General features: G+C 43.1%; 1 long non-coding RNA gene across 3 annotated transcripts in view; it reads left to right on the top strand.

Moving 5' to 3' along the window:
• Positions 1–22,378, top strand: part of LOC126427902 (uncharacterized) — a 71,746-nt gene that overhangs the window by 37,582 nt on the left and 11,786 nt on the right. For 2 of the 3 annotated variants that reach the window (XR_007576751.1, XR_007576749.1), the window contains 2 exons: positions 9,068–9,226; positions 17,086–17,310. This is a non-coding gene — a long non-coding RNA (uncharacterized LOC126427902). The remainder of the gene's footprint in view (positions 1–9,067; positions 9,227–17,085; positions 17,311–22,378) is intronic. The other variant, XR_007576750.1, reaches the window with a different exon arrangement.

Below are 22,378 nucleotides of genomic sequence, written 5' to 3'. Positions count from 1 at the left end.
ATAATAAATTTTTTTGAGACTGAGATCGTAGGTACACAAATCAGCATGGTTTCAGAAAGCATCTCTCATGTGAAACTCAGCTTGCCCTTTTTTCAAATGATATACTGCAAACTATGGATGAAGAGCAACAAGCAGATTCTGGAAAGCATTTGACGTGGTGCCCCATTGCACACTGTTAAAGAAGGTATGAACATATGGAATAAGTTCATAGATATGCGAGTGGTTTGAAGACTTCTTAAGTTATAGAACCCAGTATGTTGTCCTTGACAATGAGTGTTCATCAGAGACAAGGGTATTGTCAGGGGTGCCCGAAGAAAGTGTCATAGGACTTCTGTTACTCTCTGTATACATAAATGATTTCGCTAACAGGGTGGGCAGCAATCTGTGGTGTTCAGTAAGGTATTGAAGTGGCATGACTACACGAGGGTACAAAATGACTTGGACAAAATTTCTAGTTGGTGTGGTGAATGGCAGCTAGCTCTAAATGTAGAAAAATGTAAGTTAATGGGGCTGAGTAGGAAAAACAAACCCATAATGTTCTTAGTAGTATCCTGTTTCACACAGTCATGTTCTTTACATATCTGGCATAATGTTGCAAAGCGAATCTAAATTGAACAAGTGTGTGAGAATTGTGGTAGGCAAGATGAATGGTCGACATTGGTTTATTGGGAGAATTCTAGGAAAGTGCAATTCATTTGTAAAGGAGATTGCATATAGTATGCTAGTGTAACCTATTCTTATGCTAGTGTGACCAATTCTTAAGTACTGCTCGAGTGTGTGGAGTACAGGAAGACACTGAAGCAGTTAACAGGCAGCCTGCTAGATTTGTTACCGGTAGGTTTGAACAACATGCAAGTGTTACGGACATGTCGGAAACTTCCCAGGAGGGAAGGTGACATTCTTTTTGAGGAACACTATTTAGAAAATTTAGAGAACTGGCATTTCAATCTGACTGCAGAACGATTCTACTGCCTCCAACATACATTGTGCATGAGGACCACAAAGATAAGATATGAGAAATCAGGACTTGTATGGAGGCGTATAAACAGTTGTGTTTCCCTCGCTCTGTGTGTGAGCGGAACAGGATGGGATATGACTAGTAATGGTACGGAGTACCATTTGTCACAAGCCATACAGTGGTTTGTGGAGTATCTATGTAGATGTAGTGAAAATACAGTAAGTAAATACAGTAATTGGATGAAAAACCAAACCCTAACTGGTGAAGCAGCTGACGATCATGTCTGAATTATTTGTAAATGTGGAGGCTGAAATAGGATTGAGATTTATTAAGTCATGGCATTAACTGGAAATGCACTGCTGACCATTAAAATTGCAAATCACAGTAAAAGGCAATAAAAGATAACTATTAGCCTATGGCTACCTTTTCTTTTTTTATTAATAAAAAAGACAGTTTTGTTTAAGTGTTTGTGCATCAAGTCACATAACCTATCTTAACATTAATCATATTTTATGGGATCTCAGTCCATAATATGAAATTACTGCCAGAAATTCAAGCCACTGACACACAACTTTTGTCATCAACAAACATCCACAGACAACCTTGCAAGATAAGCATCAATCATCTTTTAAGTAATACCTTACATTAGAGTTTATAAAACATATAAATAGCAATCTAAAAATTATACACTGGTATACATCAAAACTTCTAATCATTGACAAATAGTTCCCTTACCATTAAAGAAATACAAAGCAGAATAAAATTCTTTCTAGAAATTTAACCCAAAAAATTAGAGTGGCACCAATACAGAAAAGCAACTGGAATCACTCAATAGAGGAAAGTCCACTGGACCTGATGGGATACCAATTCGATTCTACACAGAGTACGCGAAAGAACTTGCCCCCCTTCTAACAGCCGTGTACCGCAAGTCTCTAGAGGAACGGAGGGTTCCAAATGATTGGAAAAGAGCACAGGTAGTCCCAGTCTTCAAGAAGGGTCGTCGAGCAGATGCGCAAAACTATAGACCTATATCTCTTACGTTGATCTCTTGTAGAATTTTAGAACATGTTTTTTGCTCGCGTATCATGTCATTTCTGGAAACCCAGAATCTACTATGTAGGAATCAACATGGATTCCAGAAACAGCGATCATGTGAGACCCAACTCGCCTTATTTGTTCATGAGACCCAGAAAATATTAGATACAGGCTCCCAGGTAGATGCTATTTTTCTTGACTTCCGGAAGGCGTTCGATACAGTTCCGCACTGTCGTCTGATAAACAAAGTAAGAGCCTACGGAATATCAGACCAGCTGTGTGGCTGGATTGAAGAGTTTTTAGCAAACAGATCACAGCATGTTGTTATCAATGGAGAGACGTCTACAGACGTTAAAGTAACCTCTGGCGTGCCACAGGGGAGTGTTATGGGACCATTGCTTTTCACAATATATATAAATGACTTAGTAGATAGTGTCGGAAGTTCCATGCGACTTTTCGCGGATGATGCTGTAGTATACAGAGAAGTTGCTGCATTAGAAAATTGTAGCGAAATACAGGAAGATCTGCAGCGGATAGGCGCTTGGTGCAGGGAGTGGCAACTGACCCTTAACATAGACAAATGTAATGTATTGCGAATACATAGAAAGAAGGATCCTTTATTGTATGATTATATGATAGCGGAACAAACACTGGTAGCAGTTACTTCTGTAAAATATCTGGGAGTATGCGTACGGAACGATTTGAAGTGGAATGATCATATAAAATTAATTGTTGGTAAGGCGGGTACCAGGTTGAGATTCATTGGGAGAGTGCTTAGAAAATGTAGTCCATCAACAAAGGAGGTGGCTTACAAAACACTCGTTCGACCTATACTTGAGTATTGCTCATCAGTGTGGGATCCGTACCAGGTCGGGTTGACGGAGGAGATAGAGAAGATCCAAAGAAGAGCGCCGCGTTTCGTCACAGGGTTATTTGGTAACTGTGATAGCGTTACGGAGATGTTTAATAAACTCAAGTGGCAGACTCTGCAAGAGAGGCGCTCTGCATCGCGGTGTAGCTTGCTCGCCAGGTTTCGAGAGGGTGCGTTTCTGGATGAGGTATCGAATATATTGCTTCCCCCTACTTATACTTCCCGAGGAGATCACGAATGTAAAATTAGAGAGATTAGAGCGCGCACGGAGGCTTTCAGACAGTCGTTCTTCCCGCGAACCATACGCGACTGGAACAGGAAAGGGAGGTAATGACAGTGGCACGTAAAGTGCCCTCCGCCACACACCGTTGGGTGGCTTGCGGAGTATCGATGTAGATGTAGATGTAGATGTAGAACTGCAGTCAGAAAATGTACCGTTTTGTCAACTGGACAATAGTGGTCAAATCCACTCCAAGCTGCTTGCCATTGCAAACAATCCCATGCTAGCACAGGAACCAATGCACAGACTATAACCAGGCTTCTACAACAAATAGAGAAGTGGAATTAGCTAACGGAATGACAAACACTTCTATATGTGCACTTATCATTGGGTGCAATGTGCCCAATGGACGATAATGAAGGGTACTAGAACAGTCTTATAACTATTTTTACAAATTTAAACTTGGCAGTTAAATATGTCCACACTGACAAAACAGCATTTTTTTCAGTTTCAATATTATAAAAAGGATAGCTGCTACTCACCCCTTCCCTGTTCCCGTTCCAGCACTACACAGCCATCCCTCTGTTCCAACAATGCTCCCTCAGCCTTCTTACTTCTCGTTTACTACTATGCACACTCCCCCCTCCCCACCAACTCCCCCAACCCCCCCCCCCCTCCCCACCATGTAACCTTCTAGCTGCCCAACCCTCCCTCCACCTCATCCCTGTACGCTCCCACAAGTGGCACCTTACCATCCCCTACTTCTCGAAGACCTTGTTGGCTGAAAACTTATTTTCCGACAGTCTTTTTGTTGTGCCTATCTGCGACTCAGCATCTCTGTTATATGGTTAGTAGCAACTATCCTTTTTATAATATTATTTTCTTTCTCAATTTCAAAACTTGGGAAAAAAATCCTTTTGACCACATGGACTGACCAGAAGGTGTGAGTAGCATTGTCAATTAGAACCTTGGAATGCCCAAGAGGACACATTCAAAAGTCAACAGGTGCGACTAAGGTATGTATAACATTTATAATGAGCTGCAACCCCAGTACAGTCCCCCACAGTTCTGTGTTCCAGCTCACCATATTAATTGTTGTCCAAAGCTGCTACAGAATGTCCCATACCTCATAAGGACATCTGCACACACCATCTCGTCAAAACGAGGTGTCTCATCTGGCACGCAGTGCTCACTTTGTGGCCATATGTCGCACTTACTCCCCACTACCACAGAACTATTGCCAGCACCACAGTCTCCCACACCACCTCTCCCCTCATTTGGCAACCTCTGCACACTCTGTAGTGTGATGCTTAAGAAAAACCCCAGCCATGGGGCATGTCCACAAGTCATCTACAAGTGATGTTGCTGGAATCAATCGTGGTCAAGCAGAATCGATTGGGGCACAGCAGATCCGAGCATCACCATCTTGGATGGTTACTAGCTTATCTTAGGCTGCATTTACACTGGCTTTAAAAACATGTTTCTGTTCATAGCATTGTTTGCAATTCGTCTCACAGCATGGGGGCCACATTGTTCAGTCGTCTCGCAGCATGGGGGCCACATTGTTCAGTGTTCACGTCACTGTCTACACTAGTGACAAACATTTCTACATATGTACTCACATCATCTACTGTGCCGAACTGGTAACAAACATATCACATTGTGTATTCGCATTAAGAGAGAGGCTTACGCTATGGCAAGTGAACAGGAAGACTTAATGATACATGGTGCTGCAGTAATAATATTAGATGAAATAAGCAGATGAACAAAACAACGTAGTCATCATTGGTGGACAAAATCGTACTGTAGAAGATGTGGTGAAAAGCATGTGCTGTGTGAGCAGAATTTGGAAGACAGTTCTGATTTTTGTTACGTCACTAGGATGTTGCGGTCTGATTTTGAAATTGTACTTAATGTTATAGGGTCAGTTGTTTCCAGCAAGGACACAAATTTCAGAAAAGCGATTCCTTTCGTCATCATCATCCCGGCCCCCCCTCCCCTTACAAAAGGAGATTACTATCAAAGGCTTGCATATTTATCCCACACTTCAAAGCCAGCCATTTCTCAAACAGTTCCTGCAGTTTCTGAGGATTTGATTGAAGGACTGAAGGATTATTTGAATGTACTTCAGTTATGTCAATAGCACTGAAACACATTTAATTGATGATATATTTATTTTATTTTCATATCAAATTAATCCATATTATAATTTTGAACAAGAAAAACTTCTTTAGCCTCAAGGTCACCCCACACTTCCAATGAATTTCTCAGGGGAATGTGATGTAGATGATCCCTTTGCCACATCGACATTTACTACTGACTGGTGCCTCCTACCTACATTCATTTCTGCCTTGTAGAAATAGTCATAAAAGTTTTTGTTGGTGATTGTCATCATCATCGTGGCCGCTGCCACCATTTCATAGGATGGTAGCTCACGTAACTAGCTGATGATACATTTTTCCAAAGACAGGTAATGAATCCCGCCGTTTTCGTTGTTGTTGCTGGATTATTGAGAAATGGGAGATCTAATTTTTTTAACTGCATTGCTGCTGCTACTGCCAAGCAATGCAGCAATTTTTTGTAGGGAGTCATGCTCCCGTTTACTATTTTTATAACTATCACTTCAAACATTCCAGAAGCACCCCCCTGCCTCATAGTGTGACAAGTTCATAAATTTTGTTTCTTGACCATTCCATTTCGTAAGGAACACATGAGAAGATAAGTAGCAACACTACGAACTGAGCAAAAACACACTAGTGCTGCATTTTGTGGTAGCAGGACACAAACAGTATTATTCCTTTGATCTGTACTGACTCAACCATGGAATACTGGTCTTGTGTTGATAATGTGTTGCGAGCATCAGTAGTCCAGTACCAGTCACGAACGTTGTTGCAGAACATGTTTCGAGCTCTGTGTGAAAGCAGCTTTAGAACCTGCTGAAGAGGTAGACCAAAGATCTTCTTGATTTGATCAAGTCACCTGCTCGCTGCTCTCCCTGCGGTGTTGGGGGCTGGAACAGACTCGTGGCCCTTCCTTGCCTGTCGTAAGAGGCGACTGATAGGAGTCTTTTTTTATTGGGTCAGTTTTTTTTTTTTTACCTTGGTCTTGTGATTCTTCTTCAGACTTTTGAAAGTTTTTGCTGTTTTCTTTTATTGATGCGTTGGCATTTTAAATGCTGATCCCGCTTTCCCAATTTTACCAAAGTGTGTGCTGTTTGGGGAAGGGCGCCTTCCTTTGGTGCATTACCTCCCCACTGTGCGCTGTTATCTATTGCACCTATGAACCAAGTGGGTCTACCTCTGCACCCAAAATCCAGTGCAGTAGCCAGTCTGTTGTGGTGGTGTTGTTGTGTACCCTCTCGATGATAACCCCCTGACAATGCAGCGATTCCACTGCTGATGCCTGATCTGTGACTTCCCTGTATCAGCCAAGGAGTGGGTCCCTGTCCACTTTGGGGTGCCGGGACTCTTAGGCAACAGCTACTGTGCCAGGTGGCCTTTGGCTTGGCAGGGTGTCGTCCACAGAGAGATACTCCAATAGGAGTGAGTGGCATCGCAGCGGAAGATCCGCAGTGAAATGGATCTAACTGAATGGTGGCCGTGTCAACACGACCGTCTTATCAGTCAGGAACAGTGATTTTAATGCAGAAGTTTACACTCATATGGCATTTGTGTCATTGACTGTGCCTCAAGATGAGAGCCAGGCAAGGACAAATGGAAGTGTACAGTTTGCTGAGTCCTTGGTTTGTACCCGCAGTGACGGCAGCTCTTTGGCTTCGTTGAAGCAAATGTTCTTCATTGAAATTATTGAAGATGGGTTTGGGGAGGTTGTGACAACAGAGTAGGTGAGGAATGGATCCTTGCTGATCAAAACATCACGTCAGCCAATCAGTGAGCACTTTAGGCCTGCGTCAAATTAAGAGATATACCAGTCACCATTTATCCTGATAATAAGCTCAATAGAGTTCAAGGTGTTATATTCAATTGGGACCTAAATGCTACAAACTGATGAAGAGCTGCGTAACTAATCTGGTGTGGCATGGAGTACATTTTATTCGCTACATCCAGAAGAGACCCGAGAGTACTAGAATGGACACTGGAGTTTTTGTCCTATCCTCGACAGCATCATTTTACCTGAGAAGGTTAAGGTCATGGTTTATAGGTTTGATGTCAGGTGTTACTTTCCGCCTCAGATGAGATGTTTTAAATGCCAAAGGTTTGGACACATGTCCTCCCATTGTTCTAACGAGGCTATCTGTAGGGCATGTGGATGAGTGTATCATGAGGGCAGCACTTGTGAGCAACCACCTCAATGTGTCAACTGTCCAGAACCTCCTCGTTCAGTGCAGTGCTCAAGAGGGAGAAGAAAATTCAAGAGTAGACCACCTGTCTTACCAAGATATAAGGAAAAGTTTGAAAGCTTTCTTTTGACTAATAAGATCTCCAATTTTGCAGCTGTCTTATCACAGTCCCCACCTCACACATGACAAGGTCTCGCACGACACTCCCTGCCCTGGTCGTATTCCAGAGCCTGCACCACAGTTGGGAGAGGGAATGTCAGCTCTCTCCCTACACCTATAGCACCGGTTGTTCCCACACCACTGGTGCGGCCCAAGATGGCTAGTCATCATCTGGCATCAGAAGTGAGGACACCTGTCAAGGTGGTCCCCTCTCAAGACAAGGACCAGCAGACACAACCTGTGAGTCCAAGAAAAGTACTGTCCTCTTCTCTCCCGGAAGATAAAGTGGGGATATATTCACAGAAATCCAAGTCTTGGAAGGATAAGAAGATATATAAGCTACTTTCTGAGGCTTTGATGCTCCACTTCCCAGCCCTGCAGCCATCGAGCCTATGCACATGGATGACAGATCATGCAATCAGGTGGACCGTGACCTGGTATTGAAGCTATCGCACCCATCTTTTCCATTTGCCATTTACTCAGACCTGACTCCAGCACTTCTTCAATGGAATTGTAATGGCTACTATCACCATTTGACCAAACTCCATCACCTAATGGCTACTTACTCAGTAATTGGCATAGAACTTCAAGAAACACAGTTTACAGCAACACACCTCCCTGCTCTGAAAAACTACCAACACTCCTGTACCAATCACATTAATGTCGAGAGAACGTCTGGTGAGGTCTGTATCCTCATGTGTTGTGATGTTTGCAGTTGACGGGCTTGCTGCAAAAACCAGATAAGTCCATTTCTGGTCAAAAATGAGATGTTATTGACATGAGATATAACATCAGAATGTGCATCTTTTGGTGCATGAACCAGACTTTTGTTGAATGATCTGAATGAGATATGCGTGGTTGCACTTGGTGGAAGAAACAGATTAGTCCTAGACTTGGCTGGTTCTTGCACCAGTAGGTGGCAGCACTAGCGTGGCAGGCTGTTGTGTTGTTTACATGGCTGCATGTGAAGTTGAAGTTGTTCAGATTGTGCGTTTATCTGCATTTATCTGTAGTGTATATTGTGTTTAAGACATGTCCTCCGATGATTCACACAGTGATAGTGAATATGAACATGTAACTAGGAAAAGAAAAGGTGATTCTAGTAAATGGAAAAGAAACAGAGACAAACTGAAAAGGCTACGTGGTGAGTCGTATGTCACATGTAGTGGCAAGGTTATTCCAGCTTGTGAAACTGGGCCTGCATGCAACTGCAAAACAAAATGTTTAGATGTACTTGATACAAAGGAAAAATAGGAAATACTGGCAAAGTTTAACTCACTTTCAACAAAAGAAGCTCAGGATGCTTTTTTGTGTGCATCGATTACACCAAAGCAAGTTGATCGGCAAAGGCCTAGAAAACGTGAAGATTCACAAGTGCGTAACTTCACATACGTTTACACACATATGTATTTGTGTAATAACATGCAGTGAAGTAATATTAGCCCAAAATAATATGTGTTTTTAAAATGAGGAAACCGAATTTATTCACGAAAGTTTTTGAAATAATATTTTATGTCTTTCCAGGTTCAGCTTAAAATCCAACAACATGTAATATGCAAAAAAGCTTTCTGCAGCCTTTATGGGATAAAGAAGGCACGGGTTGAATGTCTGGCTTCATTTGCATCCAGAAATATTGGTCCACCCGCAGATCGTGGAGGAAAACATGAAAACAGGCCTAACAGAGTGAGTGATAATGACTTAGAAAATGTTATAAATCACATAAAACAGTTTCCTGCACAAACATCGCACTACAGTAGAGCAGATAATATCAAGAAAGTATTTTTACCTCCAGAATTGAATGTAAAAATAATGTAGGAGTTATATTTAGAACAGCATGAGGCAGATGTTTTTAAGGCCTTAAAACCAGGTGAAAAAGTGCAAAACTGTAGGGTAACATATGACTACTATTATAGATGTTTTAAAGCTAATTTCAGTATTTCATTTGGACACCCAAAAAGTGACACTTGTGAGAAGTGTGATTCTTTAAAGAAATTAATAGAAGATTGTACTGATGATTTGGAACACAAAAGAGAGCTTGAACTCGAGAAGGAACTACATTTCCGAAAGAGTGAAGTATTCTATGAATGACTTGGGGAAGAAACTAAAAGGGCTAGGGAAGATAAAGCTGTTGCATGTTTAGCATTTGATTACCAGCAAAATTTGCCACTTCCAGTACTCCCTTCAACAGATGTATTTTATCTGAGACAACTGTGGATGTACAACTTTAATATACACTGTTGTAGCAGTGGAAAGGCTCACATGTTCATGTACACAGAATGTGATGGCAATAAAGGTCCTGATGAAGTTATTTCCTGTTTAGATTGGTACTTTAAACATGTCATTCCCCCTGATACAAATGAAATTGTATTATTTTCAGATAACTGTGCTGCCCAAAACAAAAGCAAAGCACTTCTACAGTATCTCTTCAGTCTTGCACATACTACAAATTTCAGAAAATTACACATTACTTTCCAGAGCAGTGACATTCATTTTTGCCTTGTGATAAGTACTTTGGGAACGTTGAAAAGAGGAAAAGGGTTGTAAATAGATTGCACCTTTCTGAAGAGTGGCATTCACTTGTTAGAAAAAGTCTAAATTCTTTACTGTTGTTCCTGTGAAACAAAACATGTTCAAAAGTTACAAAGACCACATTAAACAGTTTTTTAAACAAATAGGAAAACAAAACACAATGAGCTTTTCAAAATTTCACAATATAAAATATTGCAGTACAGTTATACTCACAAATACATATTTAAAGCCAGCCAGAATCAACACATGACTGTTAGTCAGAGTCTCCACCACTAAGGAAGGCAATAAAAGGTGGCATAACCTTCCCAGAGGAATCACTGTATGGTGGTCCTTTACCTCTTAAAAGGCACAAATGTGATGATGTCATGAAATTGGTTAGAAAGTACATTCCTACTGCAGATATGGGTTTCTATGAAAAACTGTTACCCTCTGCAGGAAGTGATGATGGTGAACACAGCCCAAATGAAATAGAGTGAGAATATTTTAAAATGACCATGAAGTACTTTAACTGTAAATCAAGTAGGTGAACAAAATGTTCTGAGACTGTAGATTTTATATTTAGTTAATGATAATAGCCTTAAAAAATTTACTTCGGGACAGAATAGTTTACGTTATAAGGCATGCAAAAATATGTATAATTTTTCTGACAAAAAATATTGTAAAATGTCTGGTAATTAATAAAAAGTAAATTGAGTCATTATTTGTTGTTATTTTGTTTTCATCTTATTTATGTCCAATTTTGCATGCAGTATTTCAGATTATAAAGTCTTTGGTGCAAAAACCTGGTAAGTTCAAATATTTATAATTGCAATTTTGATTTATTTATGTGTATATTTTTAATCAAAATTTTATATATTGCACATAAAATGCAGGGCTATAAGTCAGTAACATTGTCTTGTATAATTTCTCAAAAATACGCACCTTCTGTAGATGTCGAACTTTGTTTTTCAGTTTTCTCAGAATGTGTATTTTCTGACTTGCCTGGTTTTTGCAGCAAATACTTCAATTAGCAGATGCCCTGTACCGCTCCATTAGTGGCCGTGGCCGTTAGTGTCTACCTGTCAGTTTGGATGACAATGTGTAATGTTTATCTACCCCTAGATGGATCTTTCTGTTATCATAAGGTGTTAGAGTTAGTGGCACAGCTCCCCACCCCCCTCTTATTGGGGGACTTTGGGGGACTTTAATGCCAGTAATCCTCTGCGGGGTGGTGACACTGTGTCACACAGAGGCCGAATACTGGAACATCTTTTTTCTGAATTGGATGTCCCCTGCCTACCCAGCACTGGAGCTGCAACACATTTCACTATGGCCTATGGAATGTTTTCAGCTGTTGACCTTGCAGTCAGAGTATCTTACCCCATATTCAGTAGTGCATCCATGGCAACCTTTGTGACAGTGATCATTTTCCTATTGTTCTCTCCCTTTCCATTCACAGACATCTAGAACATGCCCCACATTGGTCACTTTGGAAAGCTGATTGGCAGGGTTTCTCCTCTGCAGCCACTTTTGCAGCCAGTCGTGTGACAGATATCGACAAACTGGTACAGGATACTATTGATACTACTGCTCGTGCTGCAGCAGCAACAATACCCTACTCCTCTGGCTCGTCCTGACGACTGCCAGTGCCACAGTGGTCTGAAGATACAGCAACAACTATTAGGAAATGAAATGTCACAGGGTGCTTAAACGGCACAAGCGCTGCCCCTCTATGGATAATTTAATAGCATTCAAGAGACTCCGGGCGAAAGCATGGTTTTTAATAAAGAAAAGGAAGCAGGAGGGTTGGGAGCAATGTGTCTCAACCGTACAATCCCACACCCCATTCTCCCAACTCTGCTGCATTTGTGGCCACCCAACACCCACAGTGGTTCCTGGCACCCTTGTCAGTGGTTACATCTGCACTGATCCCATGGTACTTGCCGAATGTTTTGCTGCGCACTTCACTGATTACAGTAATTACCATCCTCATTTCCTGACCTAGAAACACCTTTTTAAATGCCATACACTATCTTTCCATGCACACAGCTCTCTATCATATAATGCCCCTTTTAGTGAATGGCAACTTCACAGCACTTTGGCTGAGTGTCACGATATGGCCCATAGACCCAACAACATCCACAACCAAATGCTAGACCACCTTTGTGCTGACAGCATGAAACATATCCTTGGGCTTTCTAATCACATTTGGCAGGAGGGAATATTTCCCTCTCAGTGGCAGGAACGTATCATTATTCCTGCCCTGAAACGGAAAGGACCTACATATTTTAACTAACTACTGGCCAACCTCTCTGACGAATGGGCTGTGTAAGCTATTCGAACGAATGGTCAACCACTAACTTTCTCGGTGTCTTGAAGCATATATCACGATTCCAAAGTGGCTTTCGAGCTTTCCAGTCCACTACAGATGATCTTGTTTGTTTGAAATCTGCAGTGTGCTATGCTTGTGCACATCGCCAACATCTGATTGCTGTGTTTTTTTGACCTACAGAAGGCATACAATACCACCTGGTGGCATCACATCCTATCTACACTGCATGAGTGGGGTTTCTGGGGCTGTTTACCCATTTTTATCCAGAATTTCCTATCTCTCAGATTTTTTTCGGGTGCAGATAGATTCGACTCTCAGCAACCATATGTCCTGGAAACTGGAGTCCCTCGGGGATCGGCTCTGAGGGTAATGCTGTTTGCTATCGACATCAAAGTTATTGTAAATGCAGTGGGTCCCGCAGTCCTTCCATCACTGTACTTAGACATTCCTCGTAGGGCGTGGACCGCACACAGTTCATCTGAGATTTTACAAAGCGATGGTTTTATCCCACTTGGACAATGGATATGTTGCCCGCCGGTCAGTAGTACCGTCTCTATTGAGCCTGCTTGGCATTCTTCACCACACTGGCATGCGGTTGGCAACAGGGGCCTTCCGTATGAGCACTGTTGACAACCTCCTGGTGGAAGTTGGTGTCCCACCTCAGCAGCTTCTGGTAAATTTCGTAGTCACAATCTGTCAGATGACTTCCCACCTGTCACTCAACTCTGTTCCACAACCAGCATTTCAAACTGTTTGCGCATCGCTCAAAACTGGGAAGATGGGCTGTGATCCGACTTGATATTCTGCTGGAGGACCTCCAGCAGCCTCCGTTAGTTAGCCTGTGTTCTTAGAACTCCCTCTTGACAACCCCCTGCCTCTCCCTCCACCCCCTCCCTGTGGGCGGTACCCTGTCCTGTTATACGGATGGATCTCTTTTGTGGCTTCAAAAAGAATGCTGATACTACCCTTCCAGACACCTTTTCCATTCAGTCTTCCATGTTTATTCTAATTCAGTATGCATCTACACAGACGGATCGAAAGTCAACGACAGTGTCAGTTTCGCTTTTGCACGTGCAAGGGGACATGCGAAGCACTCTCTGCTGAGTGCCTGCAGTGCATACGCTGCTGAGTTGGTTGCCATCTCTCAGGCTTTGCGGTATGTCAAATCCCAGGCTATGACGAACTTTCTGATCTGTAGCGATTCCACGAGTTGCTTAAAAGGTATAACCCCGTGCTATCCCAAAAATCTTTTGGTCAACAACATCCAGGACCTACTGGCTGACCTCTACAGCTCTGGAAAGACAGTGACCGACCTTCATCTGGACACTGAGCCCAATAGGCATTCCAGGAAACGAACTCGCTGACCATCTACCTAAAGACATAACTGCAGGAGATCAACTTGACGTCAGAATGTCTGGCTCAGACTTAAGATTAGAACTTCGACGCAATATTTTTAGGCTGTGGGAATTGGAATGGCAGGCTGCTATGACCCAAAACAAGTTGAAAGTGATTTAATGGTGAGAAAGGTGTAGAATACATCTTTCCAGGTCTCTCGGAAAGGTGCGATTCTGTTGACTACGCATCGGCCACACGAGGCTTACCCACGCGTTCCTTCTGCATCAGGAAGATCCTCCTCACTGCAGCTGCGGTAGTCTACTGACGACAATGCACGTTCTTATCAAGTGTGCACTGCTGGCCAATCTGCGGCACTCTCTCAGCTTGCCTGCCTTGCTACCTCAGATGCTTGTGGATGGTGTGACAGCCACTGCCAAAATCTGCATTTCCTTAGGGAGATCAGATTTTATTCTAACCTATAATATTCTTCCACTTCAAGTGTTATGGGTCATTGTGGGGGCAAGAGCATCCCCTGTGGCTGGTACCCACCAAGCAACCATAGATTCCTCTCCTCCCCTCTTTCCTTGTTGTGTCTTTAGATTCTCTTGTGCAAAATGCTGCAGATTATTTCTGTTTTCTTTTACCTATTGTGTTAAAACCACTGTCATGCCCTTTTAAACTCTTTTACTTGCTTATATTTAGTTTGAGCAGCCAAGTCCCCATTTTCTGTCTTTCTATGTGTTTCTCTCATGATAAGGAGGGACTAATGACCCAGCAGTTTAGTCTTTTAGCTACATAATTGTCATCAATCCTGCTTGCTGCTCTACCCCTCAGTCTCTTGCCCTTGTTCTTTGCCTGTGTGATTATTTTCTGTAGGTTTTCTCAATCCGTTCTAACAATGTGAACAAAGAAATGAAAAAAATTTTGTCTGACAAGAGAAGAAAGGCACCTTGAGACACTGAAGTGCTCAATAATGGACACATTAGTTCTTTTTTTCGGTCCATTTTATGTGCAGCATACTACGTGAGCACCACAGCTCAAATGCGTAGGTATGCTAGTATCTGGGCTTAAGTGTCCATGTTTCACAACCATAAAATAAGATAGAAAATGCAGGTGTTCAACAAATCAGACTTTTGTGCTCTGTTCTGCCACATCTTCATGAGCTTCTCCATAGGCAGTAACACTAGCATTATCTGTCGTTTTATTTCATCTTCAGTTTCCTGTGTCACAGATGGTTGACCCAATATACATGAAAGAATGCGTGGCTTCCAGTTCCAATAATCAAGCTGTGAGTTGAAACTGTGCTCCTCAATCAATTATGAGTCTGGATTTTCTCAGATTTAGGCACAATCCATATGGTAGACTAATGTCCTTTAGTTTTGTTAGTACCTTAGCAAGTTCATCTTTGTTGTTGGTAAAAGTACGGTGTCATAAGCAAATTGGAGTTTGTTAATAGTTCTTCCACAAATTGAGATGCCTTTAGTTCATCCATCAAGAGCATTCCTAATGACATGTTCTGCATATATATTTTACAGTTGGGGGATAAAAGACAACCGTTTCTTAAACCTTTTGATACACTGAAGATGTAAGATTTATCAGTATTTGTTCTGACAACTGCGAGGTGATTATTTTAAAGATTTCTGATCAGTGCTGTCAGTGATATGTAGTGTACTACTTACTTGGATATGTAGATGATTATTATTTCAATGCAGTCACACTAAAAGTAGGTAGAGTGCACGCAGAATAATGTGGCCGATAGATGCGCAGTTGGCGGGGCAAGCTCGGGGAGAGCGGTAGTGGTGCAGGTTGAAGGCAGGTGAAGTAAGGGAATTGCCGTTCTAAACTGTAGTGTGTGCTTTTGTAAATATTAAGTGGAGCCTCTCTACACTCGCTGTTGCATTGTGACCATCCAAAAGGACCTTCTGTCACCTCTGCTAACAGTGTTTTTGGCCACTTATGTTTCTGCCTATGGTTGTGATCATAGTTTCCCTGAGTAAGGCTGAAAGGATTGTTAGAGTGCCTAAGAGCTCCTATATAGTCATGTGGTGAGTTTTTGAATACTTCCTTGAGGGTTTCAAGGCAGTTTTTATTGTGAAGATCCACAGTGCAGGTGTAGCATGAAGCACAACTAATGATGCCTAGCAATTTGTTCTGTAAGATTGCAGGCATGTAGGAACCGTGTATCTCCGGATGTGAGCTGTGTACATCATCAGAGGTCTAATCAGTGCCTTGTCTATGAACCTACACACCTTCCTATTCAGTGTAAGTCCTTGTTGAGCATTCCGTAGAGTTGTTTGCATTCTGTTGGCAATGTATTCTATGTGGTCACCCAATATAAGTTTCCAGTCCAGCCAGACACAGAGGCATCTGGCTTTCTCTCGGAAACGTAGTGGGCATGCATGTAGTGTTACCTGTCTACAGTGTTGCTGCTTGTGCAGTAGCTTCAGTCAGCATGTGAACAGAACTGCTGCACACTTGTCAACGTTTACTTTAATACGCCGTTGTTCCAGCCAAGGCTCAGCAGTTATGAGAGCTACCTGTATTCATGAATTTACATTTGATGGTTTCCAGTCTTGCACAAGGATGGCTGTGCCATCCACATAGATGGCTAATGTCGTGTTTTGTGTTGCTGGAAAGTCATTAATGTAGAGGTTGAACAAGAAGGGCTCCAGAATGCTTCCCTGGGGTACCCCAACTTAGATACCATGTTGTGTCGATTGTTTGCCCTGCACGTCAGTGTTGAAACATCAGTTTGTGAGATATGAGTATGAGCCATACGAGTCCATCAGGAAGCCAGCATCACTTAGTTTGCATATAAGGCCATTGTACTAGAGATGGTCGAAGGCTTTTTTGATGCCCAGGAACACGACCACTGTGGCTTTGTTCATTTTGTAGCCATGTGTTAGGATGTTCGACTATGCGGAGGAGTTGTTGAGTAGTGATTGCTAAAGCTGAATTGCCCTGGTCTTAGGGTGTCATTGGTGATGCAGTGCCTAGTCGTTCCAGGAGTGCTAGTACTGCAAATTATACAGGAGAGCTTTGAAGTTTGAAAGGTAGGAGAAGATGTACTGGTGGAAGTAAAGCTTTGAGGGTGGGTTGTGTTCAGATAGCTCTGTTGGTAAGGCAAAGGTCCTGGGTTCAAATTCTGGTCTGGCACACTCTTCTGAACCCTCACCCCCTCGACACCGAAATCTATATTAGATTGCAGTTTAATTCTGTGATACCTTTTCTAGTTGTTGTTCATAATTTTGTGATTTACACCAAAGATGCTCTGGGTCATATATGACTACCAGAAGTAAAATTCATTATGTTTTCCCCTCCCCTCTTGTTCCCATACAAATGATAGCACACTTGTGGTTTGTTCCAGACTGGACATGCCATGTTGCGCAGGGCTCAGTGGAGCCCTGATGTCCTACCTTGCCAGGCTTCCACGACTTCACAAATTGGTCATGGAGGAAATAGAGTTTCCCAATTTGCAGCCAGGCCTGAGCAGTATCCTCCAGTTGTCGGGTATCCAATGCCTGATACTCAACTTTTCCAACATTACAGGAGTGCCCTTTGATAAGTTTCCAGGAAGGCTTGTCAGTCTCAGGTAAGGAAAGATCTAAAACTGCATGATTACTCTGCAATTCACTCTCAAGTTCCAAGTAGAAGAGTCATTCAATGACTTTCACACTTTCCCTACCGTTCCACTCTGATAACATGTAGGAAAAATGAACACCTTAATCTTTTCCTTCAAGCTCCTTGTTCTCTTGTCTTATCGTATTGGTCATTTCTCGCTATATAGGTCAGAGTCAACAAAATGTTTTGGTTTTCAGAGGAGAAAGTTAATAATTATAATTTTGTGAAGAGATATTGCTGCAGCAAGAAATCCCTTTGTCATAACAAAAATTACCACCCTAACTTATTTATTGTACCTGTGAGAAGTATGACTGATGATTTGAATGTATTTATACATTGTGGTGACAAGTCATGGAATAACGATATACCCGTGTACAGATGGCGCTACTGTCGTGTACACAATATTTAAAAGGGCAGTGATAGGTGGAGCTGTCATTTGCACCCAGGTGATTCATGTGAATGTTTCCGACATGATTATGGTCACACAGTGGAAATTAACGGACTTTGAACACGAAATGGTAGTTGGAGATACACTCCTGGAAATGGAAAAAAGAACACATTGACACCGGTGTGTCAGACCCACCATACTTGCTCCGGACACTGCGAGAGGGCTGTACAAGCAATGATCACACGCACGGCACAGCGGACACACCAGGAACCGCGGTGTTGGCCGTCGAATGGCGCTAGCTGCACAGCATTTGTGCACCGCCGCCGTCAGTGTCAGCCAGTTTGCCGTGGCATACGGAGCTCCATCGCAGTCTTTAACACTGGTAGCATGCCGCGACAGCGTGGACGTGAACCGTATGTGCAGTTGACGGACTTTGAGCGAGGGCGTATAGTGGGCATGCGGGAGGCCGAGTGGACGTACTGCCGAATTGCTCAACACGTGGGGCGTGAGGTCTCCACAGTACATCGATGTTGTCGCCAGTGGTCGGCGGAAGGTGCACGTGCCCGTCGACCAGGGACAGGACCGCAGCGACGCACGGATGCGCGCCAAGACTGTAGGATCCTACACAGTGCCGTAGGGGACCACACCGCCACTTCCCAGCAAATTAGGGACACTGTTGCTCCTGGGGTATCGGCGAGGACCATTCGCAACCGTCTCCATGAAGCTGGGCTACGGTCCCGCACACCGTTAGGCCGTCTTCCGCTCACGCCCCAACATCGTGCAGCCCGCCTCCAGTGGTGTCGCGACAGGCGTGAATGGAGGGACGAATGGAGACGTGTCGTCTTCAGCGATGAGAGTCGCTTCTGCCTTGGTGCCAATGATGGTCGTATGCGTGTTTGGCGCCGTGCAGGTGAGCGCCACAATCAGGACTGCATACGACCGAGGCACACAGGGCCAACACCCGGCATCATGGTGTGGGGAGCGATCTCCTACACTGGCCGTACACCACTGGTGATCGTCGAGGGGACACTGAATAGTGCACGGTACATCCAAACCGTCATCGAACCCATCGTTCTACCATTCCTAGACCGGCAAGGGAACTTGCTGTTCCAACAGGACAATGCACGTCCGCATGTATCCCGTGCCACCCAACGTACTCTAGAAGGTGTAAGTCAACTACCCTGGCCAGCAAGATCTCCGGATCTGTCCCCCATTGAGCATGTTTGAGACTGGATGAAGCGTCGTCTCACGCGGTCTGCACGTCCAGCACGAACGCTGGTCCAACTGAGGCGCCAGGTGGAAATGGCATGGCAAGCCGTTCCACAGGACTACATCCAGCATCTCTACGATCGTCTCCATGGGAGAATAGCAGCCTGCATTGCTGCGAAAGGTGGATATACACTGTACTAGTGCCGACATTGTGCATGCTCTGTTGCCTGTGTCTATGTGCCTGTGGTTCTGTCAGTGTGATCATGTGATGTATCTGACCCCAGGAATGTGTCAATAAAGTTTCCCCTTCCTGGGACAATGAATTCACGGTGTTCTTATTTCAATTTCCAGGAGTGTAGATCTCCTTGTCTGAAATTGTTAAGGAATTCAATATTCTGAGATCCACAGTGTCAAGAGTATGCCAAGAATACCAAATTTCAGGCATTATTTCTCACCACAGACAACACAGTGGCCGATGACCTTCACTTAATGACAGAGAACAGCAGCATTTGTGTGGAGTGGTCAGTGCTAACAGGCAAGCAACACTATGTCATTGTGTGAAATAACCAGAGAAATCAGTGTGGGATGTATAAGAAACATATCTTTTGGGACAGCGCGGCAAAATTTGGCGTTAATGGGCAGTGGCAGCAGACGACCAACACAAGTGCCTTTTCCAGAATGAGATTTTCACTTTGCAGCGGAGTGTGTGCTGATATGAAACTTCCTTGGCAAAGGTCCCGAGTTCAAGTCTTGGTCCGGCACACAGTTTTAATCTGCCAGGAATTTTCGCAAGTGCCTTTTCTAACAGCACAACATTGCCTACAACACCTCTCCTTTGCTCGAGACTGTATCGGTTGTACCCTAGATGACTGGGACACTGTGGTCTGGTCAGCCGAGTCCCAATTTCAGTTGGTAAGAGAATGTGGTGCAGACCTCACAGAGCCATGGACCAAAGTTGTCAACAAGGCACTGTACAAGCTGGCGGCAGCAGCTATATAATCTGATCACTGAGTGGAAATGGTTATATTCTGCTACTTGGAGGCCATTTGCAGCCCTTTATGCCCCAAACAACAATACAAATTTTTATGGATGACAATGCACCATTTCAGCGGGTCACAATTATTTGCGATTGATTTGAGGAAGGTTCTAGACAGTTCGGGCAAACGATTAGGCCACCCAGATTGCCCTACATGAATCCCATCGAACATTAATGGGACATAATAGAGAGACCAGTTTTTGCACAAAATCTTGCACTGGCAACACTATTTAATTATTGGAAGACTGTAGAGGCAGTGTGGTTCAATATTTCTGCAGGGGGCGTCAAACGACTTGCTGAGTCTTGGACCGGAGTTTGATTCCCAGCAGTTACAGGGTTTTTCTCCTGATGGAAAGAAAATTCTTGTGATCAAAATCAGAATCGAACATAACGTGTAATTTCTAGAACTCCTTGTCGTACATGAAATATGGAAGGGGGGGGGGGGGGGGGGGGGGGGTCATAACCCCGCAACTCTCCACCCCTATACACCAGATCCATGTCTGCATCTACTTCTCATCCACCTTCCTCCCAAGCACATAAAAGGAGAGTGGCAAATGGCCTGATTATCTGTTAATTAAAATGCAATAGCATAGATAATGCATTTTATGTTTCCACGTTGGAAAACATTTGACCATCTTTTAGCGGAATCTGAAAACCTCCCCTGCAATTTAATTGCTGCTAACTGCTGTTCAATTACATTATCATTTTCTTCACTTTCAGGAATGAGGCTTGTTCTTTCTTAAAGGATCAGTGTGGTATCATAAAAGGGGGGGAATCATTCCGGGTACAGAGGTTCTGCTGCTTTTCGGCAGCAACGCCGACCGACACCCCCTGCCTGGCAGCTGTACCAGTTCCGCACCCTCTGAGTTGAGCCACAATTGGTGTCGTGGATCAAGCATTTAAGAGACCACCCAACTACAGCTTTGCGCAGTAGAGTAGCTCCATTTTTTAAAAAAAATTATTGGTTCTCATTTAGAAACAGCAGCCATTTTTCTTTCAGGCCATAAGCATTCTTTTTCATTTACAAGCATCTATGATTTTTTAAATTATTTTGTAATGGGTCGCCCTTGACCTTTCAAATAACAAGGGTTTAGTTCCACACACATTGGACTGTAAACTAAAACCCTGATCACCTAGTTGAATGTATTCCTTAATATATTTTTAATGGCTCAAAGTTATTGGTCACAAATTTAAAAAAAACTTAATTTTTGAACAGTATTTTTCCAAAGGAGGAGTAATTTCTCAGCCTTAATATTTTTTGTGCGGTTGCACTTCACAGTGTACAGGTTACATTGCTTAAATCCAGAGAAATTAACACAAAGTCCAAATGAAAATGAAAATACTTTTACATGTAAGTAGTGGTATCTTTCAGGAGTAACATTATTCGATGTAATCCTCGGCCACAGTAACCACATTCCAGTCTTGTCCTGAAGCAATTGCATACACTCTTTAAAACAATGCTGTCCATATTTGCGAATGCTGCTTTGATAGCAGTGCATAGAGATGCGACTTTAGCGTGCCTCATATTATTGGTACCTCTTTCGAGTACACTCCAAAAATAGTTTTCTAGAGGGTTCAAATGTGGACTATTCAGGAGCCAAAATTCCTTTGACCAGAACATTTCAATGTTATCAGAGAGCCAGTTTTGGACTAAATGGCTCATGACATTCACTACTGATGCCAATTTCCTCAATGATTGCCACGGGTTCTTCGAAATCAGCACCTGAGCCTTTTTGATCACTTCTGCAGTTTGTGACATGCATTTCCTTGAATGAGGTTTCCTCGCTGGCTTGGTGGAACCTTCCCCAGACTTCTCCAAAGCATTATACTTGGCAACAATATCATAAACATTTGATCTTGGGTACCCGAAGTATCAAACTATTTCAGTGGGCGAATGCCCAGCACGAAGACTTTAGATAATCGCAGCTCTTCGGTTGTACTCTGCACTTGCGTGTAACATCTCAGCCATTTTGAGGTTCTGACTGTTTACTAGATGCCTATGGCTTTCAAGAATCCCAATCACAACCTCTGGCAGAAATATGATATGGTGGAAAACTCAAATTGATCTTAAGTGCCACATCCTGTAGTTACTTTTTATAGACTATCAATGGTAAATGGAAATGAGCGTTTGGTGTCATTGGCAGGGAGGCCCCTTGTGGGGCAGGTCTGGTCGCTGTGGTGCAGCTCTTATTACATTCGACACCACACTGTGCGCCGCATGGGGATGAAATAATGATGAAGACAACACACCACCCAATCCCTGAGTGAAGAAAATCTTCGACCCAGCCGGGAATCGAACCCGGGCCCATAGGGCGGCAATCCATCATGCTGACCACTCAGCTATCAGGGTGGCCACTATCAATGGTGAGAAAAATGCACTTGAAAAAATAAACTATTTTAAAAAAG

Source organism: Schistocerca serialis, chromosome 12 (assembly GCF_023864345.2).
Source record: "Schistocerca serialis cubense isolate TAMUIC-IGC-003099 chromosome 12, iqSchSeri2.2, whole genome shotgun sequence".
NCBI classification, from domain to species: Eukaryota; Metazoa; Arthropoda; class Insecta; order Orthoptera; family Acrididae; genus Schistocerca; species Schistocerca serialis.
The sequence above is the reverse complement of the archived record's forward strand: the minus strand, read 5'-3'. Positions and strand labels throughout refer to the sequence as shown.